This window comes from Juglans regia, chromosome 1 (assembly GCF_001411555.2).
Source record: "Juglans regia cultivar Chandler chromosome 1, Walnut 2.0, whole genome shotgun sequence".
NCBI classification, from domain to species: Eukaryota; Viridiplantae; Streptophyta; class Magnoliopsida; order Fagales; family Juglandaceae; genus Juglans; species Juglans regia.
In genome coordinates this window covers 23,971,325-23,993,108 of record NC_049901.1, presented here as the reverse complement: position 1 = coordinate 23,993,108, position 21,784 = coordinate 23,971,325, and the positions used below count along the sequence as shown (strand labels likewise).

Genomic DNA, 21,784 nt, shown 5'->3' with positions numbered 1-21,784 from the left:
TGATCCACCATATTGTGCCAAACCAAAGAATGTTTCAATCCTAGTGAAATCCTAAATGGTTGGGATCCAATTGAAACTCCAAAAGCTTGGTTGAAACCGAAACCCTAAACGGTTTCCCAAACCCTAAAGTTGGCCTCCAAACCCTTTTTAATCCGATTTCTAGCATTGTGTTTAATCACTTGATTAAATCACTTCCACATGCTATTAATTAAAAATTCTTGTTATGACGTCATTATCCAACCTTTTAAATCTTGAAAATTTGATTGGGCAAGAAAAATTAGATTTGGGCTTGATCGCATCTCAAACCCTAACCAAACCTTCTTTAAACCCCAAATTGAAGCCCACTTGGTTGAGACCCACCAAGGCCCAAGAATTTGGCCACCTTGGCAAAGCTTCTTCAAGAAGTTTCCTCCCCTACATGGCAGACCATCCATTGCCATTGGCTGCACCCAATAGTTCCTTGATGTGAAGATGAAATCCACCCCATCCACCACGATATCTCACGGCTGTTGCAGGCAGTCCTTACCCCTCACTATTCTCCACTTTATGTCATATAGCCACCTCCAATCAAGGGTCATTCAATCCCATAACTTCCCCCTTCAAAATTCTAAAGTTGTGCAAGACATATTTCACTCTCTTTCATCACTTCTTCACCCCGTTCTTAGAGAGAAACTTGAAAGAGCTCTCTCAGGTAGATTTATGGCAGATTTATTAGTTTTTTTGCGTGGAGATTTTCAACCCTTTGTATGTATTTTCGTACAATGTATTTTTCATAAAAATTATTTGTCTTTGTGTGTAGTTTTCGTGGATATCTTATTAGTATTATTCCATACTCATTTGATCGGTCAAAAGTATTTTTAACCATGGAAATGTCATTCTGGGCATGAAACTGGAGAGCATGTTATGTTTTGGCTGTTTTGACCAAGCTAATGAACATATCTTGGTCCGAAAATTTTATGGACTGTTTTTAGTACGTGTTTATGAATGTTTATTGAGGTTTTGTTGCATAAATAAACATTTTGATGATAGATTTCCTTGGATCTAGAAACTTGAAAACTGGAAGTGGAAAAATAATTTTTGTGTTGTGAAAATTTGAATATTTCATGGTTTAATCTTACTCCAAAGGCTATGATATTTTTATGTGATGATTCTAAGTCTCTTATATACATGTTAGGATGTTATTTTGAAGATATTTAGTTTTATTTTTAGAGATATGATTTTTCTATGCAAGAGGATTTCGGTTAGGCCTAAGATTTGATGTTTTTCGGTTAGATCCATGTTTTATTGAGTTTTGTCCATGTGATTTTAAGTTTGATGGTTGGATCTTCTTTAGGACACATTTTTAAACCATGTGATGTTTTAGTTTGAAGATCACATGTCTTTAAGACATGGATCAAGAGATTGATCAAAGTTAGTTGAGAGAAACATTTCTAATTTGGACCAAGTGTAAAACCAAAAACTCCAAGTGTTGTTTTGTGATTGTTGGTAACTTTCGTTTGATGCTTTAATGCATGGTTGATCTGAGGATGATATTATGAATATGTTAGAAGTAAGATTTGATTTTTTTGGAATCATTGGAGATGTTTTTATTAAGGTCAAAACTTGTGAATTAAGGGTTTACTTTTTGTTAAAAAGTTTGGGTCCTTTTATAAAAAATTTGGTGTTGATGATTAGTTTTTTCTTAATGGATATTTTAAGTTAGTTTTTTTTTTTTTAAAGTTAGGATAGAAAGATCTTTGTTACAAAATTCTGGTTTAATATGGGTTTTGAAGATAGAAGAAATTGCAACCAAAATCAAGGGAAATGACCTATGAATGTTTCGACCATAGTGAGTTTTCCAAAGTTGTGAATGATTTTAAATTTTTTCTGAGTTGATATTTGAGTCTAGGACAAAATCTACACGAGGAATGTAAATTTTAGTAATTTTTAGAGTTAGAATGTGAAATCCTTAAGTTAGGGGTAAAATTATCATTTTCCTACATGTAGAGGGTAAAATGGTGATTTTACTCTAAGTTGTCTCTTTTCACATTTCTAATTATTAGTAATTAAATTTTTAACTTGTAAAATACCCTCTTACAGTTAGTCGTGTTTCGCACTTTATTCTCGTAAAGTGCGACGATCAAGGTAAGTTAGCTCTTAACTTACTATCAATTTACTGTGTATGTGTGATGGGTAAGAAAACTATAGTTTATGTTCGTATGTTGTTATATGTGCCGTGCCATGCCATGTCATGCCATGTTTATCTATTACACGAATTATTTTGTCACGAAAATCTTATCTATTACACAATATATTCTGTCTCATGTTACTATCTATTGCAAATATGTCACACTATATATGCCATATGTTAAATGTATGTCATGTCACGTAGTATTCACTATCATATGTTATGCCATGTTATGAAATATTGTCTGTTATATGTATCCCATATTATGAAATGTTGTCTATTACATTTATGTCTCAAAGTATGTCATGTTTGTTGTCTTATGTTCATATCACCTTACGCTACATCAAGACTTCTGTATTTTTGTATTCATGTCATCCTGTCTCAAATACAGTTCGTGTATCTTGAGAACAATATTGTTAAGTTATTCATGTCAATCATGACCCTTAGCGCTAGGATGAGGTAATATCCTAGTGGAACTCCTTGTTCACGTTTGAATGTCTAAATAGGTGTGAAATTCTTTGGGTTGACGAAGTACAATCAACATGTTGCGAATGAGGCTTAACTAGCTCGTCATCAGAGCACGCCAGGCACTAACGCCGATGAAGCCACACTTTATTTTACGTGTGTCCACAACAAGTATGGCACAAACAATTCATGGGGCCACAACAACTGTAGAGCATACACTATGTGAGACACATCGATTGTAACACGAAGAATATGTGGGGCCACAACAACTGTGGAGTATGTATTAACACACTCACAGCTGGTATAGATGCTTGTGTTATGATGTGGTAATCAGCAGGGACACACGGCTCAAGGGGACCCTTATATCACCTATATGGTCACTTTTATTAATTAAGTCTATCGATTAAGATTCCAAGTTCATGTATTTCACGTTCAAGTCATGTTTCACATTATGTTATGTTCAAGTTCACGTTCATATTATGTATGCTCATGTTCATGCTATGTTTCAAGTCCATATCAAGTTTCAAGTTCACGTTCATGTCATGTTATGTTCACGTTCAAGTTATGTTTCAAGTTCACATTCATGCTATGTTGCTAGTCTATATTATATTTTAAGTTCACGTACATGTCATGTCATGTTAAGCTAAGTTTCAATTTCATTTCAAGTTATGTCATTTATGCCATGCTATATGTTAAGTTATGCTATGCTTACTTAAGACTTTGATTATGCAGTCATACTTTTACTGCCATGCATGCATCATTAATCTGTGTGGAAGTTTCCTATTAACTTGCTGAGATTTGTTATCAAATCTCACCGTGGTAATCCCAACTACCATTCCCCCCGAATGGTAGGCGATATGTCAGGATCAGAGCAGGGAACAAATATTGACAGACCGGAGGAGGTTGACTAGATACCGTAGACGCAACGCGGAGCTTGCAGCCTCCACAGTTAGGTCTTTGGATAGTATTCCGTCATCATTAGTCGAGCTATGCGAGTTACTCAATGAACTAGCCCAATAGTGTATTTTGGCAGTGTAATTATGGAGCCAGTTCTCCTTTGTTTTGAGATTACAATCTTTTGAGATCTGTGCTGTAATCGTGGATGGTTATTTTGTTAAGCATGCATGGATTACATTTTAACTATTTGGGATATTATAAGTTTAGTGCATAGTATTGCTAGAGAAAAAAAATTATCCGCTACGAATATTGCATAATACTAGATGCATGTTAGGAACATTGTATCTTTTATATTATGAACAGGGGCAGGTAACCTTGTGTTGCATGTCCCAACGCTTCGGATGTCCGTCTGATCTTCCGATCCCAAGCGGAATCTGGGGGTGTCACATTGAGTGGGTGGAAACTTCCTCAAGAAACTTTGCCAAGGTGGCCAAAATTCATGGGCCTAATGGGCCTTAAACAAGTGGGCTTCATTTTGGGGTTTAAAAAGGGTTTGGTTAGGGTTTGAGATGCTATCAAGCCCAAATCCAATTTCTCATGGCCCAATCAAATTTTCAAGATTTAAAAGGTTAGATAATGATGCCATAAGATGAATTTGAGAAATTAATAGCATGTGGAAGTAATTTAATCAAGTGATTAAGCACAATGCTAGAAATTTGATCAAATAGGGTTTGGAGGCCAACTATAGGGTTTGGGAAAACCGTTTAGGGTTTCAGTTTCAACCAAGCTTTTGGGGTTTCAATTGGATTCCAACCATTTATAGTTTCACTAGGGTCGAAACCCTCTTTAGTTTGGCAAATTTTGGATGGTTGGATGGAATAAGATTTTGCTTAGGTGGCATGATCTCACACCATGATTTCCTTCACAATCCATCTCATAGTTCCTCTTGGTGCCAAGTGTCCAATACTATTCATCAAGAGTGACTAAGATCTTGCCAAGTATCCAAATAAAACTACTCTAACCTAATTTGAACACATTGTGGTTTGAAAACAAAGCACTAGGTGCTACTATTGAGATTACTATTCACTCTGGGAAAGTGAAAAATAAAATTTACATTAAAAAATCCTAAAAATACATACTAAACTAACTGTGCAATTAGCTTATCAAAATTGAACTCCGAAGTGCCTCGAAATAAATAAAACGTGTTTTCGATCAACCGTTTCGTCTAAAAATAAAAATGAGATTATTGCGCTGTAAAACACTAAATAATCAAATGAGTCTAATGGCGTAGACCATATTTCATTCTGAAACTTCTAACTATCTCAAATAAATAAAATCATGCTTCTAGCACCATAGTGAATGGCAACACTGATTATGCTGATGGACAAAAACCTACGCAATAAGTCAATTTTTGAAAACTTATGGAGTTTTCATGAGATTCCTAAAGCCTAAAAAAATTCCACCATTGAATCTCTATTACACCTGATTTACAAATTGTGCCTCCAATTCTCGTTGCTTGGACCTCAAATGTTACACCTCGTTGCATCTTCTAACTCCCGAGAGTTGTTATTCAATTTGACTTGAGAAGAAGATAGTGTTGAGGAAGGCTTCACACAATGTCCTAAACCCCTCAAATATCCAAAACGCGGGGTCCAAGAACCTTAGAAAAGAACTCTACATCATTAACAGAAGATTCATCAGATGCAACAATAGCATTTTCTTGAAGTGAAACTATCTTCTCCTACAAACAAAAAATGAAAAAGAAAAATCATTAGAGATAGTATATAAATAACATAAATATTATTATGCAACACAAATAAAAAATATTAAACTTACATAATTTGCTTCTTTTTCGGGACTGGTCCAAACACATCACAATTTGTATGTGATTTTGCGTACAATTGGGGTCAAATTATACTCAGTAGGACTGTCTTGTTCCTGCAAAAGGAAAATCTATATTATAACTTCAGTAAATGTTGACATGTTAATATTTAACGAGTGGTATAACATTACCAATTTTTTTTATAGTTGATGAAAAGATCAAGAACCCGCATGATGATGTATCGTTAGATTTGTTCTATTTGCTTTGTTGACAGTACTACGTTGCTACAAGAAAATAAACAACGTTATTACTATATATTTTTAATGAATCTAACATATAGAATAAAGAAAGATAGCAGCGAAATTACCACACTTGATGGATCTTCCAACATATTACAAACCTTCTCTCATTTGTTTGGTGGTATGTTTTGGAACGGGTTTTGATGTGCCTCTGTTGTACTATTAAACTTTTGATACTGTGTATGACATCTACCTTTATACCTCCGAAAAGCATTGCTCATCCACTCATCAACTGTTACTCGATCCTCTCGCTCGCCAAAATCAAGTTCAAACTTATCCTTGAAATAGTGCGAAACGATTAGTTCAAGTATAAACTAATTATAAATTATGTAATAATTAAAAAAAAAATTTCTAAGTAGCTTCCTCACTAGGGAACGAGTTTTGATGTGGTTATTCACATCTTGGAGAACCTTAGCCGAGGAGGATGTAGCCATGGGGGCTAACAAAGGGTACCAACAAAGGAAGCAAGCCAAGTTGACGCAGAGCTACCGTTGTGATCATCAGGAATATAAATTTTAATTTTCTCCGCTTTCCGCACTTTCTCTATGTAGACACACCTATAGTAACAACTCGACCTCGGCAATGGCTTACAATAGCTATACAGTATTTAAAGCATATAATATAGTTTAGTATTTTATTTTTAAAATATTATTACTTCAATCATCACACAAACCCTTCTAGTTTCACAAATAACATACCTTGTTTGGAGTTTGGTGATGTTGGCCCACCATTAGTGGCTAGTGAACCAATTGGGGAGTCAGTAATGGATTGAGATGGCAAATGAGTTGCTTTGTGTTTGAGAGACATATCTGTTTTAAACTGTAATAAATTATTATTCGCAAAAATATTATTATTTTAGAACAACGACACTTACATAGAAACAACTATCATTCACTATCAATTTTCTTGGACCAGTTGTCCTCATCCTCACTAGACAATTCAGTTGACTCAAGTTCTTCTGACAAGTTGCCCTCTAGTACTTCTGGTTCAACATATTTTCTACGCAATGAAACCATGTTATATTGGCTAAGATTAACAAATAAATTGATGCCTCATTTGTTTTCTTGATATGCTTCTTCATTTGTTGGACCATCAAATTCTTGATGTTGTCCATTTGCCTCTAGAATGTAATCATATATATTTCTTGGTGCCAATTTCTGTATTACTCGCCATGGGTTTCTGTATTTTGGATCATCTAAATAAAAAACTTGATTTGCTTGGCAAGTGAGAACGAAAGGATCTTCCTTACACCATGTGCAAGATATATTGACACTCATAAAATATTCATCATTACGCAATCCCAACATAGGATTTGAGATATCCCACCAATTACATTTAAACAACTAGACCATATGTTCCCCCAAGTACTTTAACCCAATGATATCTTCGACAACTCCATAGAAGTTAATGTTCTCCTCTCCATGGCTTCTTTCGACTATGATCCTACAATTTTGAGTTTTTCTATATTGTTCTCTATCAACCGTGTGAAATGTATATCCACGCACTGAACATGCTGAGTATTGAATGGCCCGTTTGGACGGACCACGTGCCAAAGCATATAGCTCACTTGAGATTTCTTCTGAATTATCACAATATTTCGATACAACCTACATCGATAAATTTTATTTCCATTATATTATTGTTAGATAGGAAAAAATCTATTTTAGTGTTATGAAATTAGTAGATAGTAAGACATTACTATGAAATTAGTAGATAGTAAGACATTCTTTAGTAATACTGTCTGTTTGAATCACGAGGTGAACTTTTCTTCATGCTTCTTTTCTACGTTAGTTACACCATCCATTTGAAGTAATTGAATATGTTCGCTGCACATGTTGAAGTTAACAATTAATTCATATCAGTTATATTATATTCCAGGACTTTTAAGTTATTTTTATACACACAAATCACTAACCTCAGGTAGTTGTCAATCTCTACGCATTTATTCAATACATACCATCAGACTTTATCAAACTTTCGTCCATATAGGTTATAGCCCCCTTGGGCGGCTATGAGATGTACGGTTTGAGAAAATACGGAGAATGATGAATTAACTCCCAAATGTCCACCTTCATAATTTTGGTCCGATCGTGTAAATCTGGTATCAACTCCATGGAAATACATTGAACAAAATGTATGACATTCATTATCAATGTATAACTCTGCAATCGAACCTTGCAGAAGAACTTTATTCTCCATGGATCACTTAAGCTTTCCCAAAAGTCGTTTAATAGGACATATCCATCTATATTGGACAAGGTCAGCACCTAAAGCCTCATGAGGCAGGTGCACAACCAAGTGAACCATTACATCAAAGAATAATTATGGATACAAACTCTCAAATTTGTACAATATCACTGCAATGTCAACTTCCACCTTTACTAATTTATCAACTTTCAACATTCAACTGCAAATGTCCTTGAAAATATCATTGCAATGTCATCCCAACTGGCAACAAATGCTACAAAAATACATGACAGTCATGACTTTTAAAACTAGGTATCTTCCAATCATGGGTTCGCACACATCTTGACATGTTCAAAATATAGCCATAAAGTAATTTGATTGCCATGAACTACTCACAGAATTTTTGTCTCTCATCATTTGACAATGTATACCAACCAAGGGGCATATAAGCTGTCAACCCATTGTCTTGCAAATGCAACTCTCTCATTTTCCCCAACTCCTTTAAATTTTTAAGAGAGTTAGTTGTATTTTTCGTCTTCCCTTCTATTAACATCAGAGTGCCTAGTATATTCTCACATATATTTTTCTCAATGTGCATAATATCTAGATTATGGCGCAGTGTCAAGGTAGACCAGTATGGCAACTCAAAAAATATGTTTTTCTTTGTCTGATTCAACTCCACTGCTTGTCGTTTCCTCTTTTGATCTTGCATCCTTGCCAAATCTGTTTTCTGAAATATCCATCAACTGTGTGATAATATGTAGCCCAGAAAACTCTGTCTGTGATGACTTATGCTCAACCTTTTCATGAAACATGGCTCTATTTGATTGCCATCTATGATCATGGGATAAATATCGACTATATCCCATGAAACATAATTTTCTACCATTTGCCAACCATTGAGATAGAGTATCTTTATTACAAATAGGACAAGCCATCTTACTTTTTGTGCTCCACCTAGATAACTTTCGATATGCTAGAAAATCATTTATTGTCCACAGTACTGCAACATTCATCTTGAACTCCCTTGATGAGGCCTCATCATATGTATTGACACCATGATCTCACAACTCCTTCAACTCTACAATCAGTGGCTGAAGATATACGTCTATTTCATTCCCAGGTGATCTTGGCCCTAATATAAGTAGAGTCATCACAAAGTATGGATCCTAAATGCACTTCCAAGGTGGCAAATTATAGCTCATTAATATGACTGGCCAAATATTATGAGAAGTGCTCATGTTGTCAAATGGATTAAAACCATCCGTTGCTAACTCAAGTCGTACATTGCGAGGTTCTTCGGCAAATCATGGGTACCTGGCATCAAATTGTTTTCATTGTAAAGAATCTGCTAGATGCAAAAGAAAGTTTTCATTTCTGACTCTTTCCATGTGATTCCAAGGCATATCTTTCGCAGTCGACCGGGATGTAAACAATCTTTGAAATCTAGAAATCAATGGAAAATGTCTTAACACTTTTTAGGGTATATTACGCTTATTGGATGTCCATCTTGACTCATGATATATTGGACATTCATCACATTATACATATTGTTTCCTGAATAAAACACAGTCATTCGTACATGCGTGAATGATATTATAATCGAATCCTAACACTCGCTTCAATTGTTTTGTTTCATAAAGATTACAGGGTAATACATTATCAGATGGGAAAGCCTCTTTAAATAAATCGAGCAAAATGTCAATGGCCCTTGCAGAAACATGATATATAGACTTAATATGAAGTAACCTCATTGTAAAAGACAACTTACTATGTTGAGTGCATCCCTTGTACAGTTCTCGTTGTGTGTCTTCCAACAATCTTTCAAAATTTCCACAACCCTTAAATGATTGAGTAGATGTTTCTTCTGCATCCCTTGCCTCAAACATTCCAGCACCAAGATCGCCTAATATCTCTACTATATCCTCTCCATTATCATCACTATCATCACATACATCCACATTTATGTCGATGTCATTATCTTCCCCCATTTGTTTCGACTGAGTGCCAAATTTGATTCATTGAGGATATGGTTGGCCATGTAAGACCAACGATGAGTATTTAGGATCGATTTCATTGACATATAAATGTTCCTCCACTACTACCAAGTTATAAGAGCTAAGGTTTTTGCAGTTCTTGCACGGACATCTTATAAAACCTCAAGTATCAATACTCATGCGAGCAAATTCTATAAAAAAATTCACCCCTTGTGGATAGTCCTTATAGTGTTTACCAAGTCTATCTCCCAGTAGCATTCAACTCTTATCTATTATATTTCTGTTAGTCGACTAACTGCACACAAAAATCAAAGTCAGGGATAAACACTATCACGGGTCTTTCCATATTCACTATTTGTATTTTCATAAGGTAGTTAGTCTTATCTCATTCAAGAGACTATCATCTACATCGCATATATACTTAGTCTAAAATTTTCATATTAGTCAAAATCTCGGTAGCATTTCCCTACGATTCTCTAAATATGGTTTTCCTACATTCAGGGGGAAAGGCCATTCCCTTTTTGGTAGGTTGTGAGCAAGGAGGGATTCAAACCCCCGACACTCAGATTGTTCAACCGGGTTCCGGCCCGGGAACTCGAGTTTCAAAACTGGACATGAACCTGGGTTCCAGGTTGCACCCTTTTTTTTTAAAAAAAATCAAAAGATTCCATTTTTATTCTTTGATTATAACAAAAGATTCCCTTTTTATGTTTTTTTCATAGCGACTAAACAATGGTGTCACAAATAATAAGTGTAAGGGATTTTTCGCCCTTTTAGTGGGCCTGTGAGGAGCAACTAAGAGAATAAGAAAAGAAGGCCTAGTCCAGAACAAATAGGCCCCTCGGCTCATTTCAAAATACTTTACTAACTTTGACATCAGAGACTCCCCGGCCACAAGGCTGCCCTCTCCCAGCTTCTTTCTTTTTCATTTTCGCAGATCCATCTTTGAAGACCTGAGTTGCTGAAACCTAGCCCAAAGGCATATGAAACACGACGTTAACAATAGTGCGGTCTATGGGACCCTTGTAGATCTTGTGTGTACTTCATATACCTATGACAACTCGTTCCAGAAAAGCTGGGAGGGACATAGAGGAAGTTTCCATATAGGTGAGACTGAAAGCTATAGAGGACTGGGTATCGAATTTAACTGACGAAGTGCAAAAACTTAGCAAGGATAATGAGGAGCTCAGGAAACCTCAACAAGAACAAAACAAAGAGTGGAGCCCAGTAATAGCAAGCACATGGAGGCTTGAAACATGGGAGCTGGAGCGAAAGGCGAAAGTAGAGGAAGAGAGGAAGAACATGCAAGATGAGCTCCGTAATCTCAATGGGAAATACGAAAAGACTGCAAGGAAAGTGGGCATATCATCATCGGTGGACCAACTGCTCACAAGCACTGGTCTACCCTACACGAAAGAAGTGATGGTTGTGCCTTTGCCACCAAAGTTCAGAGTCCCAACCATGGAGATGTACTATTGGGGAGGGACCCCCTTGAGTACTTGGAAACCTTCAGGGCTCACATGACGTTGCATGGCTTTCCGTAAGACCCAAGAAGCTCCTGATCTCTTGGACCATCTTAGGTCTAGGACATTCTACAATTACCTCAACCTTCGAAGGATCCACAGAGATCCCATCTTTCGAAACTATATGGTCAAGGAAAGAAATCTTTTGTAGCCAAAACTCACACTTAGTCAGTTTGGCATACCATTTCTTCTCCCTTAAAATTTGTAGGACCATTTCCAGGTGCTTTGCATGCTCCTTCGGGCTCTTAGAATAAACCAGGATATCATCAATAAATATGATAACAAACTAGTCAATGTACTCCTAGAATATACGGTTCATTAAATCCATAAAAACTGCTGGAGCATTAATCAATCCAAAGGACATTATTAGAACTTCGTAATGTCCATACCTTAAGGCAGTCGTAGGAGCATCTTCTGTCTTAATCTTCAACTGGTAATATCCTGAACGAAGATTGATCTTCAAGAATACCCGTGCTCCTTGAAGTTGATCGAATAATCATCGATTCGAGGTAACAGATACTGACTCTTAACGGTTACCTCGTTCAGTTCTATATAATCGATGCAAAGGTGCAACGATCCTTCTTTCTTCCTAACAAAGAGGATTGGTTCTCCCCATGGTGACACGCTAGGGCAAATAAAGCCTTTCTCCAATAATTATTGCAGCTGATCCATAAGCTTCTTGAGCTTTACAGGTGCCATCCGGTAGGGTGTATTGGAAATTGGTGTCGTTCCCTGTAGAAGATCTATTCAGAACTCAATCTCTCTATCCGGAGGTAAGCCAGGTAGCTCATCCGGAGAGACATCGGGGAACTCTCTCACTACCTCGATATCCAGAAGCTGAAGCTCATGTGGTTGAGACATAACCAAATTAGCAAAGAATCCCATGCAACCCTTCTTCAACATCTCAATTGCCTTTAGCGCAGAAACCGTCTTGGCTTAGGGCGCTTACCCACTGTACAGAAGCAGAACTCTATTTCACCTGGTAGTCTAAAGACCACTTTCTTCTCGAAGCACTCCATGTAGGCATGGTGCTTAGACAACCAGTCCATGCCCAAAATCGCATTGAACTCCTCCATGTCAAATAGGATTAAATTGGCAAGGAGGTGCCAACCTTGTATCTCTATCGCACATCCCTTCAATACGGAACTACAATTTACGGGGTCTCCAAGTGGAGTAGGAACAGACATTGCACACTCCAAGGACCCAGGGGTCCTCTCACTTAGACAAGCAAACTTACGGGATATGAAGGAATGTGGCACCATAATCGCCTAATACTAATGCACGATGGGGAAATAGGGAAAGAACCGGTTAGTGAAAGCTTCTTTAAATATCGCCTATGAAATTGGAGTTGCCTCGCTTAACTCTTGCGGAATAAGCCCATGAGCAGACTTCCAACACCTGTTCACCACGTAAAATAAGTTCTAAGCAGCGAATTCCATCTTCTCTTGTTTTGGACACAAGACTACGCAGAAGATCCTCTCTAGGCGCTCGATCCAGTTGTCAACATCTACATCGCTACACTTGCCATCAAACACCGGATGGTGCTGTCTACCGAATAGTTTGAAGGTTGTTGAATGTTGGGTTCGCCTTTGTCTCGGTTTGTCTACCAATAACTATCTCTATCAAGCATGCAATTGCATTGGTGAGGTCCCTCGTATCTCTGGGAACCTCCTGCTGATTCTCTACAATGGGAACGGGGTCCTGCATCTGTCTCTCTTAGTATTATCTATCAATGCTATACTAAAACACGTATAGCAGTAACAATAGAAATGGACTCATATGAAACAAATATGCATGAGTAGCAATCATTCTAACATAATTCATGATACTCAATAAGAAAATACCTTTTAAACTTGCTACAGAGCTTGGCATACTTTAGAGAGAGGACTTCAGCTTAGTTCATCCCTAAAGTCTATAGGACCATATAACATTTTGCTCTGATACCAAGATTTGTCACAACCCCGCCATGGGAAGGGCGGGATCGCGACGTACATACATATTCTTTACTTTCCATTTTCTTTTTCTTTTTCTTTTTCCAGTAATATGCAATCGGCATGGATATGACACACGTGTACTCTAAATTTTTAATTTAATAAAGGGAACACTTGATAGACATTCTATTTGAACATTCATCCATAAGATACTCTCAAAGTCCATCGTATGTTCATAAAAACATAACTGTTCTAGTTAGAAAGAGACTTCGTCCCAACATAAAACGACTACACATAAACATAACCCATCATCCATAAACATAACTGTTCTAGTTAGAAAGAGACTTCGTCCCAACTTAAAATGTCTATACATAAACATAACCCATAACCCATCATCCATCAACATAATTGTTCTAGTTAGGAAAGACACTAAGCGTCTACCTCCCTCCCTGCAGTAGTGCCTTGTTCCCCAGCCTTTTCATCAATACCTGGACGTTTAAAACATTTAAAACAAAAGTGAGTCGAATATTCAGTAAGTAGTACACCATGCAGTGAACATACTAGGTATCTATTATTATTTTTTTTTGAAAACATGCATACATAAACATTTGCTAATCGTGAGAATGCTTTCTTGCATAACAGTTTAAGGTAAGCCATACTTTCATGCATAAACATTTAATAAATAAGCAATAACTATGCTTTCATGCATAAACATTTTGAGAAATAACTATACATTTATGTGTCACTTTTTTTGGCCGATACACACTATTACGTCCCGTGTGTTAGGATTAACGGTCTTCCTTTGGACCTAAATTCCGTTCATGGCCACAGGTTGGGAATCCCTTTCAATCAGGGGGTAGCACTAGGTGCACTACCAGTGCTACTTACCCGGCATTGCAATCTGCCCATTCCTTTGGTACCATTTTCAATCATATGGCCGTTACGTATTTTCATACAATAAAACATTCATTCATTCATTCAGTCATTTCTTTCTTTCATTCATGTTAGTCCTCTCAATCCTTTCTTTTCAGTCCTTTTCATTTAACAATTCATTCATGGAAGAACATCAATTAAAAGCATGAGCTTAACTTCATCTTTCATGGCATCCATAAAACATCAGTTCACAGGGACATTTTAACATCAGTTCATAAGGACATTTTAAAACACTTTCTTCGCATCATTTAAAGCATAAGGCATGAGACATTCATTTCCTTTCCTTTGTAATCAAATATTTTCATCATCTTTCTTGATCCAATGCACATGCATTTTTATGAACAAAATATATTTTCATGCTATACTACATATTGAAACAACCAATAAGTTTCTTGAGAGAGCATGTATGAAAATCTCATGATTTAGGACCTTCGTGCATGCATTACCTTATACACACAATTATAATCGATAAGGTGCTTAACAGGAGGCTATCAAGAAAAGGCTTGTACATAATATATTCATTTACTTTTTTCTTTAGAAGAACATTTGCAATAACAGAGAGATACATTCTTTCATAATGAGAACTTAGTGTAAGAAGTATGGTCATAGCTACTTACCTCTATGCTCCTCGATACTTCCAACTTCAATATAGGTCATATTCCAATAAATAGCATAAGCGTATTAATACTCATACAATATTCTTTAGCCCTCCCTTTAAAAGAGAAAGCCACGATACTACAATCTAACGTCCCTTCTATGCTTAGCACTAACTTAAATGACTACTCCTCACCTCAACTTATAAGAGAAATAACTTAAGTATTTGCTAGTTGTCCATGGAAAGATTATTTTAAAAGCTTACATGAAAAATAGTTAAGAATTCATAGGCTTAAAGCAAGGTTTATTTGGTTCAAGCTCACTTTGGGTTATGGACATTAAGAGATAAAATCTGGAAATTCTCAACAATGGGCTTTGAAATAGATTTACGCATCTCAAGTAGGATAAACAAGCTTAAGAAACATGCCCTTTAAATCAACTTGTAGTCCCTCATTATGAAATGTTAGCTTATCAATATTTTGGACTATTGGGTTAGGTAGAATTTAACCAAACGAGGGATAACATAAATGGGCTATTTTTACATCAAGACGTGGCATGACATGGGCTTAGGGGTACTTGGACAGCTTCACATATCATAATATATTGTGCACAATTAATCTCATATATCTAAACTAACTAAGCTATAACCTATTCATATAAGCAATATTTTCTAGTTTAACTAGCATATCCCATTAAAATTAAACATAGCATAAAGTATAGCAAAGTTACCCATTAAATAACTTTAAAACCTTTAAACACTCAAACTTATGCTTTACCCACTTAATACTTTTAAAGAGCAAGATATAAAATTATAGAACCAAGCAAAACCTTTAAACCAAATCTCTAGCATCCTAAAAATAGATTACCAACCAAACCTCAATACAAGGCACATGATACCAACATATATAATTTAAAATCACTTTAATCATCATCTATGATTAAACCAAGTTTAATAACAACATAGTATTTTCGAAATATAGAAAAATACATAGCAAAACAACTATAATACCATTCGGTTTGGGCCAAAAATAGGGCATACGTATTTATTTGCAATATAGGAATTTAACTATACCAAAACTCAAGCTAAAACAACTTAGTGAGCTTCCAAAATCACACTAAAATCAAATGAGTCACATTAGGAATTTTACCTTAAGCTCTTAGCCCCTTTCAAAACACAAGTGGAAGACCAAATAGAGGTATAGCCGTGTGGATGAAGGGCAACACGATATCATTATTTTAAACCCCAAAACTGAAAAATCATAGGTAAGAAAAATGGTGAAACTCGAAACCCACATGTAAATCATACTAGGAAATAGACGAAAAGTATATTACCTTCAAGATTTCACCCTTTGGAAGATGAAATCAAGTTTTGGTTCCAAGCTTAGAATCAAAAATAAAAAATGGGTATGGAGGGAGTTCTCGCACGGCTTGATGAGGATGAAGAAAAAATATATATTTTTTCCTTGCCATGGAGTCACAAGGCTTGAAGGAGATGAGAGGGATTTGATTTCTTGAAGATGAGAAGGAAGGAGAAGATTAGAGGATCGGCTTTAGCTTGGAGAAGAAGATGAAACCTTTTTCTTCCTTGGGTGTAGACCGATGGGTATGGGGGATAGAATGCCTTAGTATATTTTGTTTTGTTTTGTTTTTCTTTTCTCTTTTTGGTTGCTTCCACCGTAAGCTTGGAGGTGGGAAAATAGCTTTTTGGTATTTGTTTTCTCCTTCCAACACAAGGAACCAAATGGATGGTGGAGATCTATCCACCTCAAGGATACTTTTCACCTACCAATATGATAGTAGAGAATAATTGGGCTATTTCTTAAATGAATAAAATAAAAGGGCTTAAAGGAAAATATTTCAAAGTCTTAAAAATAATACTCTTGATTTATTTTAATAAATCATATTTTAAAATAAAACATACTCATCTTAAAATAAAATAATTAAAAATAATAAAAATATTTATCTCAAAATATTTAACTTAAAGAATTAATAAAATGACGTAAGGACTTACGTAGTAGGACTTGGATATTACATAAGGCGTACTTGTCTCAGTTCAACAGGGAGCGCATGAACATCGATGACCAGAACAAAAAGATAGCCTTAATGCCGAAGACACTCTTCGAGCCTAAACGAATACAAGGAAGAAGGAGCTGGAGTGAGCGAAGAGGAAAGGAAAGGCCCTGGCCAAGTCTAAGGCCCACAAGAAGTTGGAAAAGAGCTCCCACAATAAGAGAAGGGAGGATGCCCTGGCAATGGGATTGGGACTCCGCTTTGACCAACATATGTTTACCATCCATGAGGTTGACCCCTCTCCCGCCCTCCAGGACGATGACCGAGGCATTGTCTAGCGCTACTGCACGTACCATTGGTCCACCTCGAACAATACCGAGGACTGCTTCTCCCAACAAGGGAGGAGGGAACACACGTAATGGACAAGGCAACATTACCCGCCCGCCTGAAGGCCAGAGCGGTAAAGGAGGAGAAGGTCGAGGGAGAGGAGCACGAATAGGGCCGACTGACACAGAAGGGAAGAAAGCCCTCGACAATGACCGCCAACATGAGGGCCGCAACAAGACTTCCCCCGCTTGCCACTGAGGGGAGGGCCCCCACTCGTGTAAATCAGGAACATAGCGGGAGGATTTGTAGGTTGGGGTGCTACCTCCATGAGTAGAAAGTCGCATGCTAGGTGGGCTCGGTACCACGAAGTATAGTCGGCAGAGTACCACCCCGCCAAGCACCAAAGAGGCGAACCGACCTTGGTCGTCTCCTTTTGGGAGGTTGACAAAGAAGGGGTCTTGTACCCCCATGATGATGCACTGGTGGTGGCCATGTTGGTCGCCAACATCACCACCCGAAGAATCCTCATCGACAACGGGAGCTCTGTAGATATCTTATTTTGGGAAGCCTTCACCAGAATGGCAAAAGACGCTGCCCGGCTACATCCAGCCCCCACAGGCAATGCCCTTACACTGCCTTCAATCATGGTCGACTTCCTGGTGGTAAGGACCCCGTCATCCTACACGCCATCATTGGAAGGCCCACCCTCAACAACTTGTGGGTAGTTATGTCCACCTACCACCTCAAGATGAAATTTTTGACTTCCCATGGAGTGGGAGAAATCCAAGGCAAATAGGTCTTGGAAAGGGAATGTTACGTCCATTAACTGAAGCAGAAAGATGATGTGGTCACCCCGAACGATACCTCCAGGAGAGAGTAGGGCATGCACCACTTACGAAGCCCTGGCAAGTGTTAGTCTATGGCTCACCCTACCAGGCTTGAGGGGAGTAGGAGGGTGCATGGTCCTAGATGCAAAGGTAGAGCAGGTGAAAGCTCCTCGACTGAAGGTTCCATCTCCTCTTATTTTGTAATTCGCTACTTGAATACTATAAATTCTTGTTGTTTAATGAAAGACATGATTGTTTCAGGACAGTACACCACACTTACTTCGAACTTTCACGTCGTTAATAAAACACCGATGAGACGATCTCTAATTAACATAATTTACAACGAAAAAATCATCGTCAAATCAATACCTACATTCCCTGTGATGTCAATGGGTGGGAGGTGGTTCAGTTCCAAACTGCCTGAATAGCGTATCTCCTACGGGATCAAGGGGAGAGTTAGGCTGAAGGTTGTTCTACCCCTCCCACGATGGAGAGCGGGTCCTACCCCCCAGGGGGCTCGAACAATTTATTCTAACCCCCATCACAGCGAAGAGTTGACTAGCCACATCGCTTTCCGAAAAAGTTACCTCCCCTGCGGGGTAACAAAAGGATGTGTACGCCAGAGGCTGCTTCATTCTTCCCATGGTGGAGTGCGGGCAAGCCTTCAACTGTTTGAAGATAAAGACTTACCTTCATTGCGGGCTTCAACAAGCAGGAGCGGGTCTAGTCTCAAAATGCCAGAACAATGTACTTCCTGCGTGATCAAAGGGAGAGTTAGGCTGAAGGCAGCTCTACCCCTCCTGTGATGGAGAGTGGGTTCTGCCCCCTCGGCGGCTTGAATAACTTACCCCGACCTCTGCCGCAATGAAGAGTGGGCTCAGCGCCAGCCTGACCCAACACTTACCTTCCCTGCGATATCAATAGGTAGGAGCGGGTCCACTTTTAAACTGCTTGAATAGCGTACCTCCAGCGAGATCAAGGGGAGAGTTAGGCTGAAGGCCGCTCTACCCCTCCCGTGATGGAGAGCAGGTCCTGCCCCCCTTCCATCGGCCCGAACAACTTACCCTGATCCCTTTCGCAAAAAAGAGCGGCTGCTTTATCCCTCTCGCGGTGGAGTGTGGGTCAGTCCTCAGCTACTCGAAAATGAAAACTTACCTTCCTTGTAAGCATCAATAGGAGGGAGTGGGTCTAGTTGCAAACTACCCGAAAACTTACCTTCCTGTGGGATTTAAGGGCTGAGCCACACCGGAGGCTGCTCTACCCTTCCTGTGGAGGAGTGCAGGTCCAGCCCCCTAGCAGCCTAAAGACTTACCTTGACCTCCGTTGTGAATGAAGAGTGGGTTTAGCTCCAGCTTGACCCAAATCTTACATTTCCCTATGATGTCAATGAGCTAGAGCAGGTTCAGTCTCAAACTACCCGAACATACTATCTCCTTGCAGTGCGAAAGGGGAAAGTGCACTAGAGGATGCTCGAACCCTCCCACGAAGGAGAGCGGGTCCAGCCTTTCAGCTAGCCAAATATTTACCTCAACTCCCATCGTTGTGAAAGAGTAGACTAGGCCCACGACCGTCCGAAGAAGTTACCTCCTTAGGGAATCAAAGGGGCGGGTTTGATTTGAGGCATCCCAACCTCTCCCTGATGGTGTGTGGGCCTAGTCTTTTGGCTCCCAACGTGATCAAAGTCTTCAACGATAAAACGTCGAAGCAATGGGTGCGCCATCTCAAAGGCCAAGTAGCCTAGTCGAATGGCAAATTACGTGATGTCAACGAGTGGGCGTGGGTTCAGTCCCAGATTGCCCCAACCAATTACCTCCCTACGAGATACCAGGGGGTGTGGTGCCAGAGGCCGCTTGGACCCTCCTGCGAAGGAGAGTGGGCCCAGCCTTTCAGCCGATAGACTACTTACCCCCGCTCTCATCTCAATAAAGATTGAACCGGCACCACGACTGCCCAAAGAAACCACCTCTTTAGGGGTTAAAAGGGCATGTTGGCCTAAGGCATCCTGACCTCTCCCCGATGGAGTGCGGGACGGTCGAAGTCGAATGCTGCAGCAAGGAATGCAGACACCAACAACATGGTAAAAAGTGGCAAGCACAACGCATCATAGGCCAAAGGGCCCAGGTTTGCGAAGTCTAACTCCTACGAAGCTAACGATAAAGTTATGATAGCCTGCTTATTTTTCAGTCAGGAATTAAATACCCAATGTCAACGGGTGGGAGCGGGTACAGTCATAAACTGCCCGAACAACTTACGTCTTGCATGGACAAAAGGGATGGGTTGAACTAGAGGTCGCCTTGTCCCTCCTATGATGGAGAGCGGGTCTGGCCTCCCGGTCACTTGAATACTTACCTCGGCCCCATTGCAGCAAAGAGCAGGCCAGAGTATTTAATTCGACTCCACAGCCACAACGCTATGTGGTGGGACATAGAGACGGGTTAGCAAAACGCTTCCCAGCCTCTCCCCCCAGAGGAGGCAATTAGAGTCTCCCAGGCGAGATTTAACCCTTAGGGGGGATTGACATCCCCTCCAAGCCAACAACAATGGAGGAGGGTCGACATACGCTGATGACACTTCTTTTTTATCAGTTGCATATCAAAATAAAGCACGACAACGCAAAATGGAAGGACTAAAGGACTAGGCGAGGTAAAGCGCATTTGAGAGATTGACGACAAGAAAAAGGGAATATGCTCAAAGAGAAAGTGGAGAGATATCGGCCTAGTCAAACAATATCACTAAAGGCAATAGGAGGAAAACTGACTAACGAGGGCGAGCGAGGACAATATACGCAAACAACCATTGGCCAACGGGGTCATCGAGAATAGGTTAGGCGCTGGCGGGGTGGACCATAAAGTGCTGGATGACGAAAATACCCCCCACCTGATGAAAAACCCCATGATTTCCTACATCAAAACCCCCGAGAACGGCTGTGAAAAGAAAGGGGAAGAAGAAGAAGGAAACATCGGAGATAAATACCCAAAAACAAGAAGCCTAGCACAACAAAGTATAAGGAAGTTTTATTAATGATCAAGAGTCACCCTTTCTTCAAGAAGAACATGGCTGAGGGTAGGACTGTAATCGAGCCAAGCTGAGCCGAGCCAATCTTTGGCTTGCTGAGTTTGGCTCGACTCAAAATACTAGAGCTCGAGCTTGAGCCTGAACGCAAGATTTTTTTTTTATTCTTTGTTCGAGCTCGACTCGATAGGCTAAACTCTCAACTTGAGCTCGTCCCACAAATGAGTTCGAGTCGAGTCGAGCTCAAGCATGAGCTAGAATTGTATTTTTTTTATTTTTTGAATAAGATTTAATAATTAATAAATTAAATTAAAAAAATAAAAGATCTAATATTGAATTTATACAACTAACAAGCAGAACCTCTATTGAATTATAAATTTTTTAAAAATTTATAAATAACTAATATCTAACTAGTTGATATTTATCCAAACTACAAATATATTATATGCCTACATATATTATTAATACACACACTTAATTGATAGCATATATCTATTTCATATATAGTTCCCATATACTAGTATATGAAATTATTAAATTTTATCGACTAATTATTATATAAATTATAAAATATACCTATGAAGTATATTCACTATATAGACAAAAGTAATTAGATTACATATTATATATTTAATTACAAAAGTTGTATGCTTATATTATTAGCTAATACATATATATATATGTAAATATACATAGGTGTATGTATATATTTATCAATATATGAATGAGTTTTAATCGAGTCGAGCTAACGAGTTCACTCGAGCATAAACGAGCAGATTTTAATGAGCCTTAG

General features: G+C 38.6%; 1 long non-coding RNA gene across 1 annotated transcript; it reads right to left on the bottom strand.

Moving 5' to 3' along the window:
• Nucleotides 1-13,493: 13,493 nt before the first annotated feature.
• LOC108996722 lies at nt 13,494-16,389 on the bottom strand. The gene is made up of 3 exons (XR_001997072.2): nt 16,148-16,389; nt 15,964-16,064; nt 13,494-13,776 (listed from the first exon to the last, which is right to left on the bottom strand). It is a non-coding gene; the product is annotated as an uncharacterized LOC108996722 (long non-coding RNA).
• Between the last annotated feature and the right edge of the window lie 5,395 nt (nt 16,390-21,784).